The sequence below is a fragment of the Ptychodera flava genome (genome assembly GCF_041260155.1).
Source record: "Ptychodera flava strain L36383 chromosome 23 unlocalized genomic scaffold, AS_Pfla_20210202 Scaffold_24__1_contigs__length_23054250_pilon, whole genome shotgun sequence".
Taxonomy (NCBI): Eukaryota; Metazoa; Hemichordata; class Enteropneusta; family Ptychoderidae; genus Ptychodera; species Ptychodera flava.
In genome coordinates, this window is record NW_027248278.1 from 8,912,050 (window position 1) to 8,918,768 (window position 6,719).

General features: G+C 39.0%; 1 long non-coding RNA gene across 2 annotated transcripts in view; it reads right to left on the reverse strand.

Annotated features, from left to right (window-relative positions):
* The window catches only part of LOC139124619 (uncharacterized), a 64,527-nt gene extending 58,703 nt beyond the window's left edge, over positions 1–5,824 (reverse strand). Inside the window, exon 1 of one of the 2 annotated variants that reach the window (XR_011549987.1) lies at positions 5,534–5,824. This is a non-coding gene — a long non-coding RNA (uncharacterized lncRNA). The remainder of the gene's footprint in view (positions 1–5,533) is intronic. The other variant, XR_011549985.1, reaches the window with a different exon arrangement.
* Between the last annotated feature and the right edge of the window lie 895 nt (positions 5,825–6,719).

Below are 6,719 nucleotides of genomic sequence, written 5' to 3' on the forward strand. Positions count from 1 at the left end.
CATTTTCATGAAAATCACATTGCAATACTTGTTTTAAAGGGCTAATTATGTCAATGTTACTCAAAATTCTGTATTTTAAATGAAAAAAAAAATGATACATATTCCCACATTTGGTATTCACTTAGAGATGCTGTCTATATGATTTTATAAATAGATTCTTGTTGCACTTTGTTTGACAATATGGGGTAGGTTGTTTCAGACTTTGGCACCCATGTATGAAATTTTATTAAAGTAACAAATAAACAAACACAAACACTTACACACAAACAAAGAAAAAAACACACTTAAACAAGGAGGAAGAGCTCCATGTGCTTTAACCATCATTTTCTTATCAAGTACAATTATGTTAATTATCAACGTCTGTATATGCTCATGTATAGTAAGTTATTCATTGGAAAAAAATTATTAACAGTTTTATCACAGACGCCATGTATAGTGAGTGAACATTTTTTTGTGACATTCTTAAAGTCAAATTGTTTGTCCACATACCAGTTGTAACACCCTATTCCTACTAAGTACATTCATGTCAATTATCAAATATCTATAGATACATAGATATTGTTTTGTATTGCAAAAGTATTACATAGTTTTCTCATAGACTACCATGTATAGAGAATCATTATTATCGACAGCATATATCAAAATTTTGTACACACATGCTTGCGCAAAAATATTGCGATCCACCTGTAATTTCTGTCCAATCCCTTTGAGGGGTAATTTCAAAATTATAGCAAGTCAGAAGGGGAACACTTTGTGAGTTTGTCAGGAACATCATTTGAAAAATTCTGAGAATCTTCTTTTTGGGATTCTATTCCCCCTCCAGAGGTGTTTGTGTGTGCAGCTTTACTCAAGCAATGTTGGGGGAGGGGGTAATGGAAGTTTTGTCACCTTAAAAGGGGGTCATCAATTTTTTGGTGCAATGGGTGGATGGTTTCACTTATTTTTACTGATGCGCAGGAAGAATTTGCCGACCCATCCCCGGCAACAGTGACTGAACGCTCCCTAATATCACTGTGTTGCCTAAAATCTACCATGGAATAAAATACCTTGAAGCAAACGACGTCTCCGTACTGTTCTCAAATTTTGCCCTACTTCACTGGACCCATACGACCAATGTAAACACTATATCCAAGGTACGATGGTGATCGATTAAAGTTTAAACATGTCTGTTATTATCTACATGGTATAATTTAAATGTTGCAGCTATGATGTGAGAGTGCATCTAGATATCGTGACGAAATACATTGTTTGTGAACAAGAAACTCGCAAAGGCGCAGTTCCGACGACTGTATCCCTTTAAGATTAACATTTGAGGTTTAAAAAATGCAAAATATCCATATGTTACCAGTCTGAGATTAGTATTGTGGTTACAATTTGAAATGAATTCACTTTTCACGTCATTAAAACGATTTCATAGATTCCATAAAATTGACCCCCCATATCAATGTCTATTTTCATTTTTATTGCCGTCCTTAATGATCTTGTTTTAAAACTACTTGCATTTTTGAGCAGTTTTCATGGAAAGTTCGGGCGCGTGCTGACCGGAGCCATGCTTTCTGTGCTGAGATGGCGCCCTTTTACTTTACTCAATCTTGTCCAGGGGTGGTGGAATCATAGCTACGTTTCGACCCCGAAAACAATTTACGTACTCTATGAGACATGCCACCACTGTAACTTGGCTGCGCTGCCAGGGTGAGTGTAACCTTGAATTTCATTGAAATTCGTCCTCATATACTACCAGAGCTGTTACTAAATAAGCAACCGCTGTAAAATTTCACACTTTCGATGTTTTCTCAGTAAGTGACTTTAGATCCTTAGATATGACTTTTCAGAACCTATGAATAACGCAATAGAGTTGCGCAATGAGCGCTGGTTTCTCCAAAAGTAAAAGTATTCTTGTTCAAAATTGACAGACATTTAATTACATGGGTGTGGCTCCCATATTTTTATTCGGAATACACGAAGTACAACATTTAAGCCAGTATAAAATTAGCGAAATGATGATAAAGAGAGGGGGAGGGAGAAGAATCATTCCGACTAGCCATCCAGTTTATATTAAATCAGTAATACATGTTTTTTTTCACGAGAATCACTCAAAATCAAACCATTCAAGTTCATTCAGTGAATTATATGTTCACATTTTCATCGTACGATGCAATGACACAAAAGTGAAATTTTGAACAGTAAAGAATCTTATTTAAATGAAAAAAATGTGTGAATAAATGGATTTTTTCACCAAATTTGCCGTACTTAAAAGTTTCATTTGACGGAATTTTAACCTTTCAGTATTGTCAATTTTGTAAAATTTTTACAAGTGGCATCTAGGTCATATATGTCTGTTTTTATATTCTTCTGTAGGTCACCGTGCTCAAGTTTTTTTCACTATTCGGCAAAATGTATCCAAACATTCACAATTTGAATACTATCTCATGATCGTCATTTTGGGTGCTTTACATGATAGTTTTGGGGGCTTGAAAAATTTTGATCATATAGATGGGGATTTGAAATTGTTTGATGAGTAATTAGGAAGGGGGATCGAAAAATAAGAATTCAGTCACGATTCATCTGGCGACCACCCCCATCGTTATTTGTGAACGCAGCCTAATTGTGACCGAGTTTCAGTTGACCGTGCTCAGCAGCTTCTAAAATTGTCCTTGACACTTCGGGCAGGATAGGTTGGGCAGGCGGATCGGGATGACGGACAGGCAGACAAACAGAAGTACAGCTGAGTGATCATTTCTCGTTGGTGACTGCGAATGGGGGAAGATCATCACATCACAGCGCCACCATGCATAGGTTTTCTCTGGCAAAGTGTCACTGCGGTGAAATAAGGTCAAGAAACCAGCGTTCGTCGAAACGCACTCCACACAGTGCGACACGTGCATGACCTCAAGCAGATAGCTATATATTATAGCCAAAACATGGGACTATATGTCCTAGGGCTGGTGACCATAAGTTGCCCGACGTAAAGAGGGCAAATCGTCTCCTGCCCCGAGGGTACAGAGTCCCATGTTAGGGCTATAATATTTTATATACATGCCTCTCTTACACAGTTTTCACTCAAAATATTTAGATTTATCGGCAAATGGATAATCCATTGCCTTATTTCCATCTTAGATGAAAATCCGTTAACAACAGAACGATTTTCTTAATCGAATGGCGCAATGATATATTTAAACTACTGTTATGCAGTTTATCATTTTTTCCACAAAAATTTCCGAAACCGGATTTCCTGTGGAAAACATGGAATTTCGACAATTTTATATAAAAAAGTTGTCAAGTTGAAAATAGTTCCGGTTCATTTTAGTCCAATGATGACTATGCGGCCCGTGACGTCATCGACGAGTTACCATCGAATCCTATGGATCGCTCGACGTTCGATATACGAGGCATGTAATAAATCACACTGCGGAAGTTCTGAAGTGCGGACCTATCCTGTACACAACGTGGTTTTTCTGCGAAACTAGTGCCGCGTCATAAAGGGAGACGTCACAGCTTGCACGACCTCTGTGTACACTCTCGATAACACAAACATAACACTCACCAACACGGTCTGACGTGGTCATAACAAGCTAACTGGCGTGATTCCTGCATCGCAGTTACACGCGTTGAAATAATCAAGCTGATGTACAACTTTGGATTACAAATCACTTGAAATAATCGAAGAAAGTGGCCCATAGTTTTATTCAGTTAGGACCTCTGCTCTGTTAATCCTCCTACCTATATCCCCGCGCACGGGCGATTTGCAGAGACTGAGAGATATGCATGCACGTGCGGTGTTATACCTTCACGACGATATGAACATTAAATTATGTAATTGCACTTTCAAGTAAGGTAGTTAAGCTAGTCAACTATCACTCGTTGAGCTTTACGATTTGTTACCCAAGCCCGTCTTGTCATGTGGCTGTGTCGTACATATTGTAGGCCTACAGCAATGTCACTGACCGGTCGAGTAGAAAATATTGTTTCACTACATAGTCTGAGCAGTAAGCGTGGATAATTTTCGTTCACACTTCTACTGTCTATGCTATAGCAGGACATGTAAATTTATCCGAAGTCAATCATTCACAAAATACCCACAAGCTTGGTTTGTGTGTTGAATAATGACACCAACATGCATTATGGGGAATAGTCCCGTCTAACCATTTGTCAGCATTCATCGAGTTTCATATCACAGCATGTCTCACCCGCCTTGTCCTGTCAGTGACCTGCAATACTTCATTGAAACGTAAATCCGTCTCGCTCCATGCACTCTCTTTGTTTCAGCTTTCAACTTTTCTTTCGAAGGTCGCAGTAAATTTTACAGACATATCACCCTTGCTATGATGAAAACCGGCCATCCCGCTAAATGACACAACACACATGCGCAGAATCAGACTACGTACAATAGCTATGGACGTCGTCAATGCGTATAGGCAAGGCTCATTGTTGAGCTGATAAACCAATTTCCTTTACCATCAACACGATTGGAACTAAATTGGGATAATTGGATTTTCATATTTTTCGAATTTCTCAAAAGTGTAAGGTGCCGTGTAACTTCATGTTGCAATATTAAAAATTGCTCATAAAAACAAGTGTGCAATTAAAAAGAAAAGTAGATGAGATACTATTTTGTAGATTAAATCGACATTACTTCACAATCCAATTATCCGAAATTAGTTCCAATCGTGTTCATCTCACCGGATCATCTTACTTGTAGTGAATTAAATAGACCCAGTCTCTATCGAAAGAACACTTGGCATGGCTGGTATAACCGATTTATAATTTGAAATTTGATAAATCACATAAATTGCGGAGTGAAAACATCGTAACGCAACACACATGAGGGAGAGGACTTTATAGTCGTTCTCAATTTCCTCTTTCTTAAATTTACAGAACGTCCATAAGTGTAATTAATAAAACAAGATGCTCGACTCAAGTTCTAAAACACTTTGGGCTCAACATTGAATTGGAACCTCGCTGTCGTAACTCTTATACAGTATTTGGAGAACAAGGAAAAAAGGCTCGTACACAAAACAAGATTTCACAGCAGTATTCTTTATTGCTTATCATATTTCAATTGCCACTTTTGTGACCCTGTGGTTTTGCCGGGCATCCAAACCCGGCGACTCGGCGAAGACGCGTACAAGTTCTGCGAATATACTGGAAAGACGAAAAATCTAAGTATTTAAGGTGTTTACAGAGTTTTCCGACTGTAACGAGCTGTCCAAAACACACATTCTGAGCAGTTATTCTAATGATGGAAGTAGCTGATAGGCTGGTATGCTAAACTTCCTGCCCTGGATTATACGTTGTCACCGACGCTATACGGAGATCAAGTTTGCTGAATGACTTGAGAAGAAAGAATGAAAAATAAATACAAATACAAACTCACCACTGCACCGTTGCAATATTTTAACTAGTCATTTCTTCCATTATGCAGTATTATGAAAATTTCATAAATAATGACAGGACTCGCCAAGTGCAATGTTTTGCTGGGACTGCCTCCAAAAAGCTGTTCTACGCATGCGTTTTTAAATGTAACATGACTTACCGAACGACCCGAAGTGAACTGCAAAACTGTGAGAGTTTGCTGATGACCTGTTGATATTAGGTGTTGTATCCATCAACTGACCCGTGATGTTGTATTACTGTTTCTGCGTAACCAAACTAGAAGTCCCTCACAGGTTTAAACCATATACCGGGCGCTTTCTCTGTCCTATAAACGTCGGTGTATTTAGTTGTGGTGTGCAGTGGGTCAACTCGCTTTCATCAAAAGTGGAAGTGGACTCATGGCCAACGTGTTGGTCAATAGAAGGCGTTCCCATAAAATTATTGAATCTATATGTGCACTGCCGCTGTGTTTGAAAAGTGCTAACGACAGTACCAATCGACCTTGAGCTTCCGGTTCTAAGGTCCGGGATCGCTTGTCACACACATTTGTTGCTATTGCAAATAATGTCATGTAATGTGAATGTCGCTCACTCTAAAGAGAAAGTAGACTACTAATCGTAGCTTTAGTCTAGCAAGCTTCAGGGGATGATTACAGTCAAGTCACATTTTCATTTATCCCAATAAATTATACGCTAGTATCGAGCATTGACTACTACAATCAACATATGCATCATTCTGCAGAGCAATGTCCACAATACTATGTCGAGCTCCATAACCCCCCCCCCGCTTTGCTAACCGACGAAATAAACTGATGAATCCGTGGAAGGCATCACCGAGCTACAGTTCTTGCATTTTGCATTCCTGCGCTTTCATGAATGACAGTGTTATTTGTATCCCCCATTTTCAGCAGTACATTGTGCTCAACGGCTCGGCGTGTCGTCCCTCTACAAGAGAGAAGGCAGATCTAAATTCGAATACCGAAACAGTCCTATCTTTACAAGATACGCAATAATCTCTCTTATATCGTCATTCCGTAATATGGGGCTGCTACAACGGACATTCTGAAGATGTTAGGCCTTTAGCTATTTTGAAACGGCCAAAATGCAGACTGATGTTTTTGTCAAATTTCCAGTGGTTGTCAGTAAAGGGCCAGCATGTTTATGACAGTTGGCGAAGGAATGAATGCCAGGGAGGGCATGATATAAAAATATGATTACTACCAGTCGGGTAGGAGAAGTGCTGGTTTCTGTGTCCTTGTAACAGTAAAGTGGAAAAACTTTAGAACAGGCAATTTTGTCCGTATTGATTTACAATGACTGGTATGTGTGCTAAAGTACTGCGCGTAA